General features: G+C 43.0%; 1 protein-coding gene across 3 annotated transcripts in view; it reads left to right on the top strand.

Annotated features, from left to right (window-relative positions):
* The window catches only part of GFRA1 (GDNF family receptor alpha 1), a 225,161-nt gene that overhangs the window by 14,226 nt on the left and 190,637 nt on the right, over positions 1–20,298 (top strand). The window lies entirely within an intron of this gene.

Here is a 20,298-nt window from a genome sequence, read left to right as displayed (position 1 = left end):
CATGAAGTTAAAAGATGCTTACTCCTTGGAAGGAAAGTTATGACCAACCTAGATAGCATATTAAAAAGCAGAGATATTACTTTGCCAACAAAGGTCTGTCTGGTCAAGGCTATGGTTTTTCTAGTGGTCATGTATGGATGTGAGAGTTGGACTGTGAGGAAAGCTGAGCACCAAAAAATTGATGCTTTTGAACCATGGTGTTGGAGAAGACTCTTGAGAGTCCTTTGGACTGCAAGGAGATCCAACCAGTCCATCCTAAAGGAGATCAGTCCTGGGTGTTCATTGGAAGGACTGATGCTGAAGCTGAAACTCCAATACTTTGGCCACCTCATGCAAAGAGTTGACTCATTTGAAAAGACCCTGATGCTGGGAGGGATTGGGGGCAGGAAGAGAAGGGGACGACAGAGGATGAGATGGCTGGATGGCATGACCGACTCGATGGGCATGAGTTTGCGTAAACTCCGGGAGTTTGTGATGGACAGGGAGGCCTGGTGTGCTGCGATTCATGGGGTCGCAAAGAGTTGGACATGACTGAGCGACTGAACTGAACTGAACTGAACTGAATAGGCTATTCATTTGTCTTTCATCATATTGGTACCACTTTCCTTCACGTCCCTCTGATGGTGTAAGAAACACCATGCCAACTGTTATTCCTGTTGCCCTGTGTACATTATTGTTTTGTGTATAGTTGATAATGTATGAAAATAAGTATTGATTGCATTCTTTGTAGAAATAGGCCAGCAGGTTTCCTAAAGCCCATGTTTATGAAATGTTTCATTGATCCCTGTTAGTATGAGTTTCAAATAAACTTTTGATGAAGAAGATACCAGGAGATCAGAGAATTCTGGAGAGTTCTTGATGGAACCATTATATTCTCATATGTTTAGGAATGGCAAGTGGGATTGGAATGGGAGGAGTGACCAGGTGAACTCTAAAGATACTCCTGATGGAAATGGTTACACTCCCCATGAGACCTTAAGAAAATAAATAATAATTAGCAACAGCTATGAGAGGCAGTGAGCTAGGTGTTTTACATGCAAGAGCTTGTGTTAACCTTGTTCAGTAGAGGGTACTCTTGGCCCCACTTCATGGGTAAGAGGACTGAGACCCAAGTAAGGAACTGGCCTGAGGGCACATGCCCAGGAATGGGTGGAGCCACATTTTCACCCAGGAGGCCTGGCTCAAGAACCCATGCTGTAGTGTCTTTGCATACGTGTAACAGGAGAGATAGTCCCTGAAAGTCAAGAGCACAAACTGCATGAAGTCATAGACATTTCGTACTGAGTTATATATATGTGTGTACGTGTATGATATACATATGTAATATATATTATATATAAAATAAGTATACTATAACAAAGAGAAGAATTGGTTGGTTTCTGTGATCTCTGTTGACTTTCAGTATTTTGGTGTGATAGAGTGGCATTTCTGTCAAATTCACTCATCACATACCTATTGAGAACTTATGATGATCCTAGTGAGAGGCCTAGGTGATTCAGACCCTGCTGTTGCCTTTTAAGATTTCTTTTTCCTTATTTTAGGGATAGGTATAAAACAAAACAAAATAGGTTATAGGGATAGATATGAAACAAAACAAAAAATAGGTTATCTGGATAGGTATAAAAGAAGCAGATTATGTTGCTAAGTGGTAGGCAAATAAGTAGAACTCCGTACAGGCTCAGATGTGGCCCTAAGGAGAGAATATCTGACTAGATGGAGATATGGACCAGAAGAGGCTTCTGAAGGGGACTTTGAGCTGGGTTTTGAGGGGTAGATAGAAATCTCGTACATAGAGTGGTTGGGGAGGGCATTCCAGGCAGGGACAGCAGCATGGGCAAAGGCGTGCAGTGTCCAGGTTGCAATAATAAGCTGCTTTCTACAGCTGGGGATGTCGGTATGAGCAGCGGTGGGAGACAGGCTGGGCAGAGAGGTGGGTTTTTCACGCTCAGGGGCTTGGCCTTTGTCTTAGCAGAACCAGGGAAGGATGACGGCTCGTGTGTCTTAGCACTATTGGGATTTTTAGGTTGAATCGTAGGAAATTGCCATTTTTGCAGGTCAGCATGGTAGAGTAGCACAGATTTCATATGGCTCAACCTAATATAGTTTTGTGTCATAAAAGCACGGAGGGTTCTGGATGCTCTCAGATTGGAGAACGACATAGGTTTAGGGTTCGTAACTCCTCATCTCAGAAGGTACCTGTTTACTTCAGCTCCTGATGGACACAGAGCAAGTGTAGGTCACGTGTAAGCTTCTCTCTTTCAGACCTTCTCCTTGGGGGGAGAAGATGCCAAAGGCACCCAGTGCACACAGCTCCCCAGTTAGGTGCCCAGGGCGGGCAGAAGAGCAGGAGTCACTGAGGCTGCCTGGACCTCGCAGCGTGGTCTCAGAAAGGGAGTGGGGCACCTGAAGAGCAGGTGGCAGCAGGATTGAGTGCAGGAAGCAGGGTGGTCTGGGGCCAGGTTATGAAAAGTCTTCATGCTGTTGTTATAGGAGACATATTGACTTGTAGCAGGAGAAAGGGTGTCATGGAAAATTGTTCAGTGGAGCCTCTTAGACACTGAGTGATCTGGCTGGTGAAAAGGGATAGCCTGGAGGTCAGTGGGAATGTGGACAGCCTTGGATCCCCCAGAGGAATGGCTCCCCACTTGCCTTCTTTTTTTTCCCCTAAGGTTAAATGTATCTATTTTTGGCTACGCTGGATCTTCACTGCTGCACGCGGACTGTTGTAGAGAGCGCGGGCTATTCTCTGCGGTGCATGGGCTTCTCATTGTGGTGTCTTCTCTTGTTGCGGAGCACAGGCTCCGTAGTTGTGGCACGTGGGCTTTGTTGCTCTCAGGCATGTGGGATCTTCCTGGAGCAGGGATTGAACCTGTGTCCCCTGAATTGGCAGTGGATTCTCTGCCTCTCAACCACTCGGGGCTTCCCTCATAGCTCTGCAATGCAGGAGACCCAGGGTCAATTCCTGGGTTGGGAAGATCCCTGGAGAAGGAAATGGCAACCCACTCCAGTATTCTTGCCTGGAGAACCCCATGGACAGAGGAGCCTGGTAGGCTATATAGTCCATAGTGTTGTAAGGGTTGGACACGACTTAGTGACCAAACCACCGCCATCTCAACCATTCCAGTGCTTGCCCGTCTACCTTTTGCAGTGCCTAAATCCAACCCCAGTGCTGTCCTCCAGCCTGGAATCAGGATGGCCTTCTGCTTTTTTGACTTGGGGACAGTGGTCAGTCATGGGTCAGGTTTGATCTCCAGACCAGAGTTTTCCTCCTGGCCGGCAGAGATGGCCCTGCTCAACCAGTCTGTGTCCACCTGTTGGGAGGACTTGATGTGTGGGCTTGTTTCTGCATTTCTTTTCTAGATACTCTTTTATTCTTCTGGCTCCCTAGTCGTGGGTCTCACTTGGCAGTTTTCTGCCCCCATTCTCGACTTCCTTCAGAAGGTTTCGCAAGAGTCTGTCTGAATAAAAACTCTAAGATTCTAAATGCAGGGAGTTGTCTTAATTGAAAGAGATGCCCGCTAACCCCAGGGCAAGCCCAGTGAGAGAAGGATGAGGAAGGAGGGCCTTTGGGATTGCAGCCAGTAATTACCGAAGCTCACGGAGTGGTTCCTAAGAAGAAACCAAACCCTCTCTGTGGTTTTTTGAGCCCAAAGTGTGTTTCTGATAGTGTTTTAATGATACCGCTGGGGTGGGAGCAGGAAGAGGTTGTGCTTTGCCCTTTATGGCCACTCCCGACCTCCTATAAGAACATACCCAGAGCCAGGGAGCTTTTTGCTAAAGCGCCACTGGGCAGACCAGACCGTCTGTATTCATTCCGGAGGTTGGGGTGGGGCTGGGGAGGGGCAGGGGAATGAGGTCCCAGTGATCCTAGGAAATTATGGAATGCAGAATAGCAGTGGTAAAGAGCAAAGTCTTGGGGTTAAGCACATCCAGATTTGAGTTCCACATTCCAGCACTTACTAGCTGTGGGACCCAGGGTTAATAAAGACTCAGCCTATAAGTGGGGATAATAATAGTATCCAATTCATAAGGTTATTGGCAGTAACACTTAGGATGAGCACTGAAAAGTGCTTGGGAAATGGTAGGTGAATGACTGCCAGGAGCTTCCTTTTATATGCGCCCTAACTTCCTGCCTTCTCCCTCCTCTCCCAATTTATTAGCATGAAACAGCAATAGTAGATTATTTGAGTGGATGTAGATTTCTTTTCTGCTCTGAAAGAAAAAAAAAAAAAAGACACCAATAGCCATACGGGAAATGATGATCACCAATTCAGTTCAGTCCAAAACATCAATTATCTCCTCTAAAAATAATAGTAGTTGCATTCTCTGAGAACCTCCTCTGTGCCTGGCACTGTGCTAGCTGCTGGGGAGATGGTGGAACCAGGAAGAGGGTGCCAGCACAGGGATTGTCAGGGAGGGAGTGGGAAGGAGGAGCCACAGAGGGAAGCAGGATGCATTAGAGAGAGGAAAGCTCTGGAAGACAGAGGTGTAGGGATGCGAGGAGTGGACTCCGGGTGAGCCAAGGTGCACTGGTAGAAAGGGAAAGGAAACCCAGCACAGACAATTAACAGTAAGATAGGCTAGCCCTGTGTTGAGCAGCTGTGAGCATGCTGAAAACCTAGTGTGTCTTTTTCTTGATTATTCTCAAGAATGTTTTAAAAAAATGTAATGTTTGCAAACAAAGTAGAAACAGTCGAAGCATTGTTTTCTATTAGCAGTATAAGGTTCACTGGCTATGGGTATTTTTTCATCCTTGTCTTGCAAATTGTAATTTTAAAAGATGAGGCATTTCATATTCAAGAGTTTCCTTTGTCTGAAATAAATTATTCATTTCTACCCACTTTCAGAAACAATGAACATAATACTTAATGCATCACAATTAAGCGGGTGTAGCTTCATATAAAATTATGTTCTGTGCATCTTGGTGGCAGACAGAGCAGCGTATCCTATATCTTGTCGACATTTGTTCCTCATAAGCAAAACATAAAGAAGGAAGACTCCGAAACGTGTTTTCTTTCCTCTCCCGCTGGAGGAGGGGTAACTTTAGACCCGAGCAGCCTTGTTTTTGACATTCCACAGCTGTTGGGGGCTGTGTCACTGTGCAGAGAAAGTGAAGTTACTGCTACTATATTGTGCACGGGGTCAGGTGAGGGTCAGAATTCTTGAGCGCTGCCCATTCATCTCAGCCCCCTTTGTCTGGGTTTGTGATCCCTCTAGAATCCTCTCTGAGAAGAGTATTGCCTGGAAATGACTTCCTTTTGGATTTAGTGGCAACTGCTTCCTGAATGCTGGCCGGTTGGTCACACAATGCACTGTTTCTGAGCCTCTGGCTCTTTGAACTACCTTTTTCTGTGTGTATGTGACAAGATTCTGCCTCAGGGAAATAGGCATTGCCAGCAAGGATTGAGATGTCCATCACAAGCCTGTTCAGTCTTGAAGAGGATGGTCCTCAGGAACTCAAGTCCCACCTGAGAGGTCAGAGCCAAAGCTGGCTATGATTGCCAGAGAGCAGTTGTGAAGAACATCACTTGTGAAATGCCTGCTGGCTTCCCAGCAGTAGGATACCAGATGCCTCCTTAGATTATTTCATTTCATCCTGAGTGTTGGCCTGGGGTGGGGTGGAAGCATTATTTCCATCTTATGTAAGAAGAAACACAAACTCAGAGAAGTCAAGTGTCATGCCGAGGGCCACACAGCTAGTTTTTGGAAGATGTTGAATTCAAGCCTAATTTGTCCAGCTCCTAAGACCTGAGTTCTGATATGCTTTTCTGCTTGTTGCTTTTTTTTATTGTTAGGTCAAGAACAAAAGCAACCACATGCAAGAGGAGTTCTCAGTTACCTCTGGTTTCAGCACTATTGTATTCGAATAGAAACAACAGAATCTTTCTAATTTTAAAGAGGGTTGAAACTTAGCTAGCAGGGCTTCCCAGGTAGCTCAGTGGTAAAGATTCTGCCTGCAATTCAGGAGCCACAGGAGATGTGGGTTTGATCCCTGCATGGGGAAGATCCCTTGGAGGATAGCATGGCAACCCATTCCAGTATTCTTGCCTGGAGAATCCCATGGACAGAGGAGCCTGGAGGGTTACAGTCCATGGGATTGCAAAGAGTTGGACACAGCTGAAGTGATTTAGTTCACACCCACGCACAACTTAGTGACTGAACAACAACGACAAGGAAGATGCCCTGGACTTGGCCAAAGGTTTTCCCAGATACTTCCCTGCCCTTGACTCTGGTGTAGTGTGCTGAGTACCTGCCTTGGCTGGACTGACTGTGTCTGGCCTGTGGGTGTTCTCAGGGTCTCTGCTTCCACCTGCGTGCCTATGCAGCTCCTCTTGACTTTATTCTGAGTCCCTTGCTCTGACCAGTATCTCCCTTGGAGTCTTCGTACTCTCAGTTTGAGGAGCCCTCTTTGAGTCTCTTTGAGCTATGTCCATCCAACTTCATGCTGGGTGATGCCACCAAGTATTGGAGTTATTCTGGTCATAACTCAGATGTGCTCCATGTTGAACTCGCCTCTCTTAAACCCGGGAAACCAGGAAGAGGCTTGTTTAGAACCTTTAGGGAGATACTTTCATAGGTTGGGGAGAGTAGTGCCCAAGTGGAAGGAACATGGATTTGAAGTCAGACCTGCGTTTGCATCCTGACTTCATCGTCTCATAACTTTGGCAAGTTATTTACCTGCATTAAGCCTCCATTTCTTGCTTTTTTCCAGTGTGGATAATATCTATGTTGCAGGGTCATTGTGAGAACTGAGTTGTGAGACATTATGTTTAAGTAGAAATGATAGAGGGCTTCCCTGGCGGCAATAGCGGTAAAGAACCCACCTGCCAATGCAGGAGACACAGGAGATGCAGGTTTGATCCCTGGGTTGGGAAGACCCCCTGGAGAAGGAAATGGCAACCTACTCTAATATTCTTGCGTGGAAAATCCCATGGACAGAGGAGCCTGGCAAGTTACAGTCCATAGGGTCACAAAGAGTCAGACATGACTAAAACAATTTAGCACATGCATGCAGAAATGATAGAAATTCTTACTTAAAAAATGATTCTCACTAAAAAAACATGAGAACTTACTCCTCAGCCTCAAGACACTGCACTGGACCCAGGGAGGGGGTGGCAGTCCTGTGCTCAGCCTTCTAGATTTCCCTCAGACCAGGTGATTGCTTTCTGCGGACCTCCTAGTATATCTGTGGTTGCAACCTTGAGATGCTCGGTGACCAGTGGCCTGGTTCAGCTCGTGAAGCCGAGCTGTGCCGGCTGTTTCTGTTTTCTTGCTGTCATCTGAAACCCTGCCTTACAGCTCCTTGATTTCCCAAACATTCTGCAGCCTGGTGGAGTAGGGTCGGTCCTGGACTTGTTCCCCTGTGCCCTCACTCTTAATTAAGAGAAAGTGCAGTGCACATGGGTAGACATTCCAGAAAGTGCTCTTATGCAGATCCTGTGGCTACTACTGTTGGGGTGCACCTTGGAGACTGGGGCAAGGAGAGTGCTTCGTGGGTTCACATGCCGGGTGAGGATGCTGAGTTGAATGTAGAATTTTCCTATCGGGCGCAGAACCAAAGAGCTTTTTAGATAAGCGCTCTGATGTGGGCCAGAAACGCTGGGCAAATATTTACCCTAGATGTAAAACACTCACTAAGTTAAATGTTATTTAGAAACCCTAAAATAGAAAAAATTACACGCAGGGTTTTATATCTGGTGATTGTTTAAAAAAAAAAGAAAAGGCCGACTGCTGTTACCCCTTTCCTCTGAGCTGTTTTTCGTAACACGGAATGACAGCGGAGTGGTACCCTCCTGGCCTGCACATTCTGGAACTTTCCCTCTCGGTCCACGTTTACCCCATGCCCCTCTTAGACATGTACCCACTCCCATTCCCAGTGACTCTGCTCTTCTGCTCTGGATGCCCTGACCGTGGACCTGGCACCACCTCACCTGTCCCTTCCCGTGGATCTCCATGTGCCAGGTGTGGCATGCTGGCTTTGGCAGACGTCCCTCCCCACCAGTTTCCAGCTCCTTCGACCAGGTTGCTTAAACTCCAAGAAGACCGGCACACTGGGAGCCTTGAGAAGGTCTATGCAGGTGTCAGACACCTGGGTTTGAGACTCTGAGCATTCCATTAAAAAGAGTTACTTCCCTTTGCTAGACCCCTCTGTTCCTCTCTGGCAAAGCAGTGTATGTGCCAGTGGTTCTGACCTGGCATCATCGAGCATTACGTAGCATCGTCGTCCTATGGGGGAGGTTTATGACATCCTGATGGCTCTCCTCACCCCAACCCCAGGCGTGCTGTTTTGGTTGAAAATTGTTGGGCTACCACTGCATGCTTTCCTTAGGAACTTGTCAGTTCTGACCTGTCTTGTGGTCTTTGATGCTTTGTCAGGGATCTTAGGATGACTTCTTCCTTCTGTTCATCAACAAATTTTTACTGAGTCAACTGTCTGTGGGCTGGACACAGAGCTGGGTTCTGAGGACATGGCATGGGTGAGACAGATGGGGCTCTGAACTCAGGAAGCTCATGGTCTAGTGGAGGAGGCATAATGAGTTCAAAGAAGTTAGTGGTTTTTGATAACAGTAAGTCATCTGAAGAAGATAGACCAATATGACAGCAAACAGAGGGGAGAGGGTAACCCCACTGCATCAGGATAATAGGAGGGCCTCTTTGAGCAAGTGACTTTGCCCAGGGACCTGAATGACAAAGAATTGCCTGTTCTCAGCACTGATGGGAGTGCATTTAGCAGAGTGCAGAGGCCCCCAGGTGCCGTCTCCGTGAACAGGGAGGCCAGTGTGGTAGGAGACTTGAACAGTTTTGCCAGTGATGGTCTCTTGCTGCTGCCCTGGGCAGGGGGCCAGTGATGGGGGCAAGGCTGACAGCGTGGGTCAGAAGGAAGCCACGGTGGAGGTGGGGGTGCAGAGAGCACTAGGAGACTTTGGAGCCATGGTTCCTGCTTTGGGGAGGCGCATGCATTCATGCACCTTGCACAAGAAAGGTTCCGTGTCTACGTTAACCGCTCTAGAATTCTGAGGTGTGAGCAAAGCAGCTGCTGGGGTTGGACCTGGAGGCTTTGTGTTTGAGTGTTTCTGACTTTGCTCTGTTGCCCTCCTGATATATGTTTTGAAAATATAATTCTTAAGTGAGCGTTCTCTTTCAAGTCTGGATTTATGGTTTCCATTGATTTGCCTCTTCTTTTAAAGACAATGAAATGGAAGTTAATTATAGACCATTGAGGGTAAAAGAGTCTTTTCTGATCCCCAAGTCCAGGCCCTTGGCTGATGAATGGATGACTGGACTGGAGACTAGAATGGTTGAGGGGCTTGCTAAGGGGGCAGACTGATCCAGTAATGGGGGTCAGACTTGGTCTGGGTGGAAAGAACATGCTAGGCACGGAAGGGAGAGGTTGAGGCTATGTGATGTGAGAGAGCAGGCGACGAAGGAGGCCAGTGGGAGCTGAGACTGGAGGAGCCACCTCCGTCTGGTTAGACTGGGCGGGGGAACGCTGGCCTGCACACACAGTATGTGTGCCCGCTCGTCGGAATGCACTGTGGCAGGAGCTACGGGCCTGCATGGTTTTCTCAGCCCATGGTCGTCATTGTCGCATTTGGGAAGGACTGACCACAGTCATCTGGGAAGAAGAGGCCCTGAGCCCAAGCTCTGGTTTTCAGGGCTGCCGCTCACTTGCTTTTCAGAAAGAACCCCCTTCTCTGCCTTCCCGGGCTCGGTCACCTCAGCTGTGAACGGGCTCACACTCCGCCTGCCCTGGGTACTTCATAGACTCCTCGGCAGGCAGGCACGAGATGACACGTGGCATGAGATGCTTTGTGAACTGCACGGGTCAAAACCAGGTGGTTTTGATTTTCCTTCAACTCTGGGGAGAGACATGAATTCAAGACAGTGTGAAATGATGAGTTCTAGAACTCTGGGATCCGAAGGAGCCTGAGGGAGCTTTTTGGTTGACAGCTCTTTTCTCCTCCTCCCCGCTTGGTTCCCAGGCCACCCACATTCTAGAAGGAGTTTGAGACCACAGGTCTGTCTCATTCAACCTATGGAACATACAAATGGCTCCTCAGTTTGCCTCTCATCTTTTTCTTTTTTCTAACTTTTTATTTTACGTGGGAATGTGGCTCCACGGTAAAGAATCTGCATGCAATTCAGGAGACGAAGGAGATGCAGGTTCAATCCCTGGGTCTGGAAGATCCCCTGGAGGAGAGCATGGCATCCCATTCTGTTATCCTTGCCTGGGGATTCCCATGGACAGAGGAGCCTGGAGGGCTGCAGTCCGTAGGATTGCAAAGAGTCAGGCATGACTGAAGCAACGTACACATAGGTGATTAACGATGCTGTGTTAGTTTCAGGTGTAGAGCAAAGTGATCCAATTGTACATATATGTGTATCTATTTGTTTTCAAATTCTTTTCCCAGTTAGGTTGTTACAGAATATGGAGCAGAGTTCCCTGTGCTATACAGTAGTTCTTTGTTGGTTATCCATGTGAAGCTATTATATGTAAATTTGATGTGTACAAAAGCATCACTGAATAATTGATTAATTCTACAGGTATGTTCTGATTCTTTCTCTGGGCCAGGTACTGTTCTATATGTTGAGGATACAGTGTGGAACAAGCCAGGAAGAGGCCTTGCCTTCAAGCACCCCACATTCTGTCCAGGGGGGACAGTTGGTAAAGGGATGTAGAAGGAAAACAAGGAGAGGAGAGAGATGAGAGGAGGGGAAGGTGAGCACTCGCTTGGACAGAGGAAGCCTTCTCTGGTGAGAGTTTGACCCGAAGTAACAGTGGAATCTGATACAGTGTTTGAGGAACCAGCCAATGCCCAGGCCCAGGGCTGGGGGTACTGTTGGGTCCTGAACATGGTGACCAATGGCAGGATAGTGGAATGAGCGGGGGTAGAAGAGCCAGCTGGGGCGGGTGACGTGGTTGGATGACTTGCTGGGCTATGATAAGGACTTTGGGTTTGTACCTCCTGGGACGAGAAGCTCTCGGAAAGACTGTGAAGGGTTTGTAGTTGTTGTTCAGTGGCTAAGTCATGCCTGACTCTTTGTGACTCCATGGACTGCAGCACACCAGGCTTCCCTTTCCTTCACTGTCTCTCAGAGTTTGCTGAAATTCATATCCGTTCAGTCAGTGATGCTGTCTAACCAGCTCATCCTCTGTCATCTCCTTCTTCTTTTGCCTTCAATTTCTCCCAGCATCATGGTCTTTTCCAATGAAGGATTTGTGGCAAGATAAAGTCATGATCTTATTTTTCTTAGAAGTAGTACTCGTGATGGTAGATCTTGCCTCTGGTAGGGCAAGAGGAGAAGCAGGAAACCCAGTTAGAAGACTGTAGCATCAACTCTTGAGCCAATGGCGGCTCACACTGGGTTAGTGATTTGGAGCCATTAGACTCAAGGGATGCGCTGGACTTACTGATGGGTTGAGTGTTAAGGGTGGCAGACAGAGAGAAGGTGGGGATGACTTCTAGGCAGTTTGGATGCTGTCATTTAACTGGGTGAAAAATGGTGTCATTTTCTGAGATGCGGAAGACCAGGGGTGAGTGCTATTATTTGCTTTGGGAAGTGAGGATTTAGAATTCCGTTTTGGACATGTTAAACTTTAAAATGCTTTTAGCCTTCTGAGTGGAGGTCTTCCTCTTTGGAATTCAGTGTTCACAGGGCTGTTGTTCATCTTGTCCGTGTTTTGTGCTTTAGTGTATATGTATTTCCATGAATAATAGTCCACTGTGGGTGGGCGTTTAGGTTGTTTTTTTGTTTTTGAGATTACAAATAATGCCACAATAATGTTTTTCTTCTGGCCTTTCTGTATGTATATGGCAGAATTTATACTTGGAAACAGAGCTACTGGGCTATGGGCCATGTACATTTTATTTTTGGTAACAGTTTTATTGAGATATAATTCACATACCATACAAGGGGATGGATATTTTCATGCGTTTTTAAATCCTCCAAAACCACTTTCATTGTTTTTAAGTAGTCAGTGCATTTTTCAATTTACGAACATATTTAACTGATTTATTTGCTAACCCTTCCGAGTGTTCTTTTTGCTGATGCATATCTTTAAATAGTTATTTCATAAAGTGCCCATGCCTAGTAATTGCTGCCCTTTTTTTTTTCTTTTTAAAATCATAGACAATATTTTAAAATTTTAGATCTGTGGAAAAGCTAAGCAGATGGTATAGAGGTTCTTATATAGCCTCCTCCTCCACAGTTCTCTCATTATTAATATCTTGCATTAATGTGGGACATTTGTTACAATTAATGAGCCAATATTGACATGTTATTATTAACAAATGTACCGTTCCCTTTTTCTGTTATATAGTTCTGTGGGTTCTGACAAATGTAGAATATCTTGTATCCACAGTTACAGTATCATGGCTTCCCTGGCGGCACAGCACTAAAGAATCTCCCTGCCAATGGGGAGATGTAAGAGACATGGGTTTGATCCTTGGGTCAGGAAGATCCCCTGGAGAAGGAAATGGCAACCCATTCTGGTGTTCTTGCCTGGAAAACACCATGGACAGAGGAGCCTGGCGGGCTATAGTTCATGGGGTTAAAAATGAGTTGGAGAAGGCTTAGTGACTGAACAATAGCAGTATCAAATAGAATAGTTTCATCACTCTAAAAATCCCCTCTGCTCCATCTGTTTATTTTTGCCCTTTCTTTGAGCCTTTGGCAACCACTGATCTTTTTACTTCCTCCCTAGTTTTGCCTTTTCCAAAATGCCACGGGTTGGAATTATACAACTTTTCTCTATGTCTTTTTGTGACTTGGTAGTTCATTTCTTTTCATTACTGAATGATAGCCATTGTCTGCATGAGCCACAGGTTGTTTTTTTTTTTTCTTTTTTGCATCCATTCACTTTTGGAAGGATGTCTTCCTTTCAGCTTTGGTTGCTTTCGGTTTTTGGAGATTATAAATAAAGCTGTTATAAACATTTGTGTTGAGATTTTTTGTGGTGGATATAGCTTTTCAGCTCATTTGTGAACACAGCTTTTCAATTCCTAAATACCTAGGAGTGCAATTGTTAGATTGTATTTTTGATGTATAGTTAGCATTGTGAAAACTGCCAGACTGTCTTCCAAAGTGGCTATGCATTTTGTGTTCTCACCAGTGATGGATGAGAGTTCTCTGTATTCTCATCAGCTTTTGACATTGTCAGGTTTTTGGATTTTAGCCACTTTAATTGATGTGGAGTGATAGCTCATGGTTGTTTTAATTTGTAATTCCCTAGTAGCATATGCTGTTGAACACTTTTTCATATGCTTATTTGCCATCTGTGTATCTTCTTTGGTGAGAAGTCTGTTCAGATTTTTACTTATTTTGAAAACTGGGTTGTTTGCTTTCTTATTATTGATTTTTAAGAGTTCTTTATATGTTTTATATGTAATTTTTAAAATCAGATATGTGTTTCACTGCATCTTTTCACACTTCAAAATGTCTTAATTTAGTCTTCATTCTTGGATAATTTTCCTAAGTATAATACTTTAGTTTGTCAGTTATTTTCTTTTAGCACTTTTGCAATATTATTCCACTGCTAGTTGGCTTCTGTTGTTGCTGATGTGAAGTCTGTTGCCAGTCTATTGATTGTTTCTTTGAGTAACCTTTTAATTTTTATTTCAAATTTTTCTTTCTTTCTACTTAATCTGAGTAGTTTAAGGTTTCCTTGTTGTTTTCTATTCACTGATTTCACTGATATTTAGGTAGGATTTATTTTGAATTTCTCCTGTTTGGCAATAGGTATTATTCTGTCTTTTATCTGAATACCTGTACTTTTGTGTTGTTCTGGAAAATTCAGTGATCTCTTCTAATATGTCTCTGTTCTTTCAGTTCTCTTCCTTTTAAACTTCTGTAAAACAGAGTTCTTACTCTTTCCTCAATTTCTCAGAACTGTGGATCCATATTTTTATTTCTGTATTTCTCTGAGTTCTTTAGGCCTGTCTTCCTAGTCATTCTCTCTTCTATGTTTCACTGAACTCATCTATGGAAGTTTTTATTTAAACAGTATATTTTCATTTTAGAATCTCTGTGTTTTTAAAAAATCTTATTTTTTGAGCTGTGTTCTGTGGTTCCCATTTCTCTTTATATCTCACGGAATGTGTGTTTTTAAAAGCTCACTTTCACATTCATCTCTTCTCTCATTCTTCCAGTTGTTGCTCCTGTCTATTTTGGTGTAGGTTTTAATATTGCAACTGTAAGTTTTTCTGCAGTGACAGTGGCTCTCCCTAAGAGTACTGCACAAGTCTTGAAGGCTGTGTAACTTGGCATAAACAGAGTCAAGTCTGAAGTTTTGGAAGTGTGTTTTGAAAATTTGACTAAAAACAGAGATCACTTCTTTTAAACGCCACTATCTATAAAAAGTCACTTAAGAAGAGAATGACAATTTGTTCCCCCCCCCCAAAACGAATGCATATAAAATAAAACATGTTCTTAATGGCTCTTCTTTGTGTTTCTCATTATTTTAGGAGAGAAGGTATTCATGAAAATAGGTTTTTTTTAAAAATTGCAATATAGTTGATTTACAATGTTGAGTTAGAAAACAGTTTTTAATAACAGAGAGCCCCTTCAATAATTGCTGCCTTCTTATTCCAGAAATCAAATTCAAGATCATAGGCTCTTGAGGTAATCTCTATTACTTGGCTGGGCTCTATGGATTTTATGGGTTTGGAACTCACACTTCATGTGAAGAGCATTCTTGGGACTCCACACTCTTAAAAGATTCAAGCTTCTTTTTGTATCTTGCCCTAGGCTAGTGAGCGAGATACTCTGGGTCTCTTTTCAAGTTCTAGAACTTCTGGGTCTCTGGTTTCATGCAAGGAGAGCTTTCAGAGTTTTCTGGTCAAAGGTTTGTGACCATGGTAGCTGCTCCCTCACATCCTTGTAACAGTGTACATTGGAATCACCAATGTACATTGGGCTGTACACTGGAATCATTGGAATTCCATGTACATTGTGCATGGAATGTACAATTCAATGTACATTAGAACCACCAGTGTACATTTGGCTGTACACTGGAATCGTTGGAATTCCAGTGTACGTTGCAATCAACTGGGAGCTTTAGTATCCTGAAACCTGCACCTCACCACAGAGATTTTTTTTTTAAGCTTCTAGATGATTCTAAATGTGCAACCCACATTTAGTAAGTTGAAAATTACTGCCTTATAAATATATGCTGAGGCTTCCCAGGTGACGCGGTGGTTAAAGAATCCTCCTGCCATTGCAGGAGACATAAGAGATGTGGGTTTCATCTCTGAGTTGGAAAGACCCCTTGAAGTAGGAAATGGCAACCTACTCCAGTAATCTTGCTTGGAAAATCCCATGGACAGAGGAGCTAGCAGGTTATAGTCCATGGGGTCATAAAGAGTTGGACACAATTGAACATACACACACAAGCATGTGCCCAGTTCCCCGGATTTTTTTCTAGCTTTCATAAATCTTTGTTGTTGTTTTTGCATTTAGTATTTTATCTTTTGGGGGGGTCAGGGAGGAGTTTATATATCTACATCTGTTCAGGTTATCGTATTGACCGGAAATGAGAGGCACATTTTAACCAATGTTTTTAGATAATCGGACTTAAATAGAAGGTTTCAAGAGGCCTCTCTGGCTTGTTGAATTCTTCGTGCGATTTTTAATTTCTCTGAAAAAGATAAGTCTTTTTCTGTAGCCCTTCCCTCTTCATTCCTTTCAGCATGTGTGCTTATCAAATATCTTTAATTAAAATGAATTTATAGTTTGGGGCTGCATTTGAGTTAGTGGCATTCTCTTCTTCTCCTTTGTGATATGAATATTTGAATATTTTCTGTAGTTGGAGATATATTCCAAAATAAGTTAGCTTTGGAGGGGGTACACATGGGAATTATGGACTTTTGGGAGGGGGGAGAAAGCTGATAGTTGAAAAATCAAGGTGAAAAGAAGTGATATTTAGAAAGGAGGTCATTTTTCTAGCTGATTTGAGAAATGTATTTCTGAAGTGAAAAAGGAAGCAATTTTTGAAGGGATTCTTTGTTACTAAAGCATTTGCTTTCATAGATACTTTCTCTCCTGAAATAATCAAAGAATCAAATTAGGGCAGTTTTAAGGATTTGTTTTATTTTATATGGATTAGGTTTTGGGGATAAATTGTCATTATCTGCGAAAGTGAGTTTTTTTAAGAGGTGGAGTTTAAAAGGAACAATCTCTGCTTTTAGTCAGAATTTCAAAACAGGTTTCCAAAACTTCAGACTTGACTGGTCTGGTCTGTGTTGAGTTACATCTGCATGTAACTGTAACCATAGACACTTGTGTCCCTAAGTATGTACATCTGCAAATGATTGTATTTTCAATTACCGATGCACAGGTTGGGTTTTAGGCTATGTCTGAATAAGAATAGTGGAGAGATGAAGCAATTATCTGGATAATTCAAGCTAAAAAATAAGAGTCCCCCATATTATATCTTCACTTTTCTGGATATTTCACTTGAGAGGATGTTTTGATTGAAATCATCTGGGTAATTGCCTCAGCTTTCCACTTCACTTTGTGTGTGTAAACACAGCTGTTGTATGATTGACTTTTTTCTTCCAATTTCCATTTTGGAAAGCACCATTTTTCAATATCAAAACTCTTACTTGAACCTACTTTTCATATACTTGGGTACTCTCTGCCTTCCAGGGGAAATGGCTGGGTAGCAGGTTGATTTTCCTGCCCCTGATGTTGAAGGAGCTTCTTTCTGAATCGAGTGATATTTCTAGCTAACCTCTAGAGAAATCAGATGTCTAGCCAGTGCTGTCAAGTCCTGTACATTAAAAAAGCTTCGGTCTTCACCTGTATCTAACAATCACAAATAGCATGGCAAATACTCCTGTGTTTACAAAAATATCCAATTTGACCATCCTATCAGTTCCAGATGGTACCTGCTTCTGATGAGCCTCTGTTTACTGCCAAAGTGGAGGCTCAGCCAATGCATTTTAATTCCATTCCCAAACTCATCTGCATTGTGCAGCAATACAGATTAATACCCATTGAGCTGCTGCTTGGATCAGCTGAGGATGCTAACACGGTCAAGGGGGACAATGATGAGATTCTCAGCTAGGAGGTTTCGGAGACCTTCAGAGACTCTGCATTGTTGCATCAGGGTGAAAGCATGATAAGAGCTGAGCAATTGTGTGGCTGAGATCTGTTTTGACAGATTTGGTTCTCCAGGGCCCCTCTGTTTTCTCAGTCTCTTCCAGGCAATTTGAAATGCTTACAACCAGAGACTTGGACCAAAGCATGGGAACCATGAACTCCTGGTGACAGGTTCTTGGAAATGTGTGAATTCATTTTGCCCCCTGTTGTTGATTTTTAAAGTTCTTTAAGTTCTGGCAAAAAACACCCTGATACTACAATGTCTGAGAGTATTGTTTTTCAAAAATACACATGTTTTAGAAATCCAGTGTGTCGTGAAATTATAAATTATCCATTATGTGAAAATAGTTGCATCTTAAGTAAGGACTTGCTGTTGAAGATTGAGAGCCATTTTATTAATCACTTAAGTACTTTAGCACAATGGTTGAGAGCATAAGTTCTGGAACATATGGTTTTGTGCATGCCTGCTAAGTTGCTTCAGTTGTGTCTAGCTCTTTGAAACTCAGTGGCCCATAGCCTGCCAGGTTCCTCTGTCCATAGGATTCTTCAGGCAAGAATACAGAAATGGATTGCCACGCCCTCCTCCAGGGGATCTTCCCAACCCAGGGATGGAACGCATGTCTCTTGCATCCCCAGCACTGGTGGGCAGGTTCTTTACCTCTAGCACCACCTGGGAAGCCCCATATGGTTTGATACCAGGTCCCAACTCCTTAAAGTCTTGGCTGGATAATTTTAACCTTTCTAAGCCTCTGTTTCATCATCTACAAAACAGGATGATCTTGACATACCTTTACGCACCTTATGAGATTGTCTTGAAGATTAAAAGCTTAGTGTGTTCCCTGACATAGAGTGAGCACTCAGTTGGTTTCATTCATTTATTCCTTTTAGTCTACAAATATTTGTGTGGTTACGGAGAAACATAAGATTTAGTCTCTATCCTTTAGCAAGCTGCTCATGGCTAATGGGTTTGAAAGGCAGATGAAAGCTACCTGCGATACCCTATGATGAATGGTAGGCAGACATACCCTTTCTAGTTGTTTTCTGCCTATATGAAGACTTTCTTTTTTGCCACTCAGATGTCATTTATGTGTCCCTAAAAGGAAAATGTTCAAAGTGAGTCATTCACTCTTTGGGTTTTTTGGTTTTTGAGAGAAGCTAGAACTTAACCCCTTGAAGAGAAATCCATCTTTAGAAAACACTTCTTTGTAAATGTAGTTTTGTTTCTGTGTAGGGAAAAGAAAATAGCCATGGGTGCCAAGATTTTAGTCTTAATTTTTGCTGCCTGGGGAGATGGGTGAGGCATTGTCTGAGCCTAGAAAGAGTAATGCGAGGATAAAGCTGAGTAAGTGAGCCCAGGGTTGGGGGGGGTCTCACCATCCAGCAAGAACAGAGCTGTGGAGCAGTTAAGTCACAAGGATGGGAGTTAAAAGCAAGTGTGTTAGGTTAGCCTGGCAAAACAGTAGGAGCTTTGTTCTAGGATTTAGGATTATGGCAGCTGCTTCCTAAGACTCAAGTCACTTGGATTTTCTTGGTGACTTGATGAACCAGATACAGAATTTTTAATGCAGTGGCTTCCCATTTTTGATAATATACCATGGAGAAATCAGACAAACACCTGCTGTGGATGCCTCTTCTTCTCTTGCTGAAGGTGAAGTGCTCCGATTTCCCGGATCCAGCAAGTCCTAAGAGACACATTGTGACCTTTTAGTCTGATGACCCTCAATTCATATAATGAGGATCCGTGCTAATAGGGCTCCACTGTGAAACATTTTCAAGATTGCATTTATGGTTTTGCTCAGACTTAACTCTTCAAAAGTTTTGATAAATCCTGGGAGACTTGACTGTCGGCTTTGCTATTGTTGTTAGATTAAAAAAAACCCCAAATATAAATTATCTTTTAATGAAGACCAGTAACCTTCTTTTGTTGATGGTGATACTTGTCTATAACAAGATAAATAATCATTTTAATTATTACCGTGGCATGGGAAACTACCTTTTCAAAAGAATTTCATTCTAAGTACATGACAGACTAAATTAGCATTTAGGAAGTATGAAAAGGAATTCATTGTTAACGTTTTTATCTTATGTCCTATCTGACTTTCTTTCTTTAATTGAATGTTATTATTTTGGACCACATAATATTTGCTGTGGGTAAAATAACAATAACTCATTAGATTCACTGCCTCTGTATGAGATCAATAACAAAATTTCCATTATTTATTTTCCCAGAAGACCTTTAGACACTGCACTTCCAGCATGGTATAAAGGAAGGAGATTTTTATAATGATTTACTTTAAAAAGATTTTCACCTCTGATATATATCCGGCAAAGACCCACTAGAATTGCACTGTGATAATAATAATTATAAAACAAAAATGTCAAGAAATTGTTCTGTCATGATCTGCATTTTGACTATGTATGAAACCTGATAAATACAGGCATGCAAAGCATAACAGTGTTTAGACACAGGCTTTGTTCACACAACATTTATTAACATAATGTGTTAGAAAGAACTACGTCTATAAACATTTTTAATGGAAACCCACAAATTAAGATGAACGTGTTTGTTGACTGATTGGCTGGATGTTGTCTGTCTCTTTCTCTCTGGACATCTTGGTAAAATGCATTTTTCTATTTGTTTCTAACATAGCTGAATGTGGCTCCTGATATTCCTGCTTTGAGATTTCTGTTCTACGTGTTTCAGGGTGAGCCCAGTTGAGGAAAATGAAAGGCAAACACATAATCTTCAGAAATTTCTCACTTTAGGGGAATTGCAAATGTTAATCCTATAGCTAGCAAGCTAGCCTTCAAGATGGGCAAAAATGATAGATTCTTTTTTGGTATTGCAACCTTTAAAAGGAATGGCTATTTGTTTTGCATGTCAATAGTTTGGAATTAAATGGGGAGGAAGAGATTGAACTATTCTGTCTCAGGAAAATCTGTAATGTCGCATGGATTTTAGATTAAATGGATTAGATTAGAATAATTGGAGAGGACATTATTTCTTCATTGAGCAGATGACAACCAATTAAGTTGTAATTCTGAGCCCTTGTTGAATAAATAACTCTTATTATCAAACACGACAGCAAAGGATCAGAGGAAGGATGGGTGTGTGTTTCTCAAGGCAGTCACTCACTTTCCAGAAATTTCACATGAATACAGAATACATATAGAGAATGTAGATGCAGCATGGTA

This window comes from Odocoileus virginianus, chromosome 7, assembly GCF_023699985.2.
Source record: "Odocoileus virginianus isolate 20LAN1187 ecotype Illinois chromosome 7, Ovbor_1.2, whole genome shotgun sequence".
In the NCBI taxonomy this organism is placed as follows: Eukaryota; Metazoa; Chordata; class Mammalia; order Artiodactyla; family Cervidae; genus Odocoileus; species Odocoileus virginianus.
The sequence above is the reverse complement of the archived record's forward strand: the minus strand, read 5'-3'. Positions and strand labels throughout refer to the sequence as shown.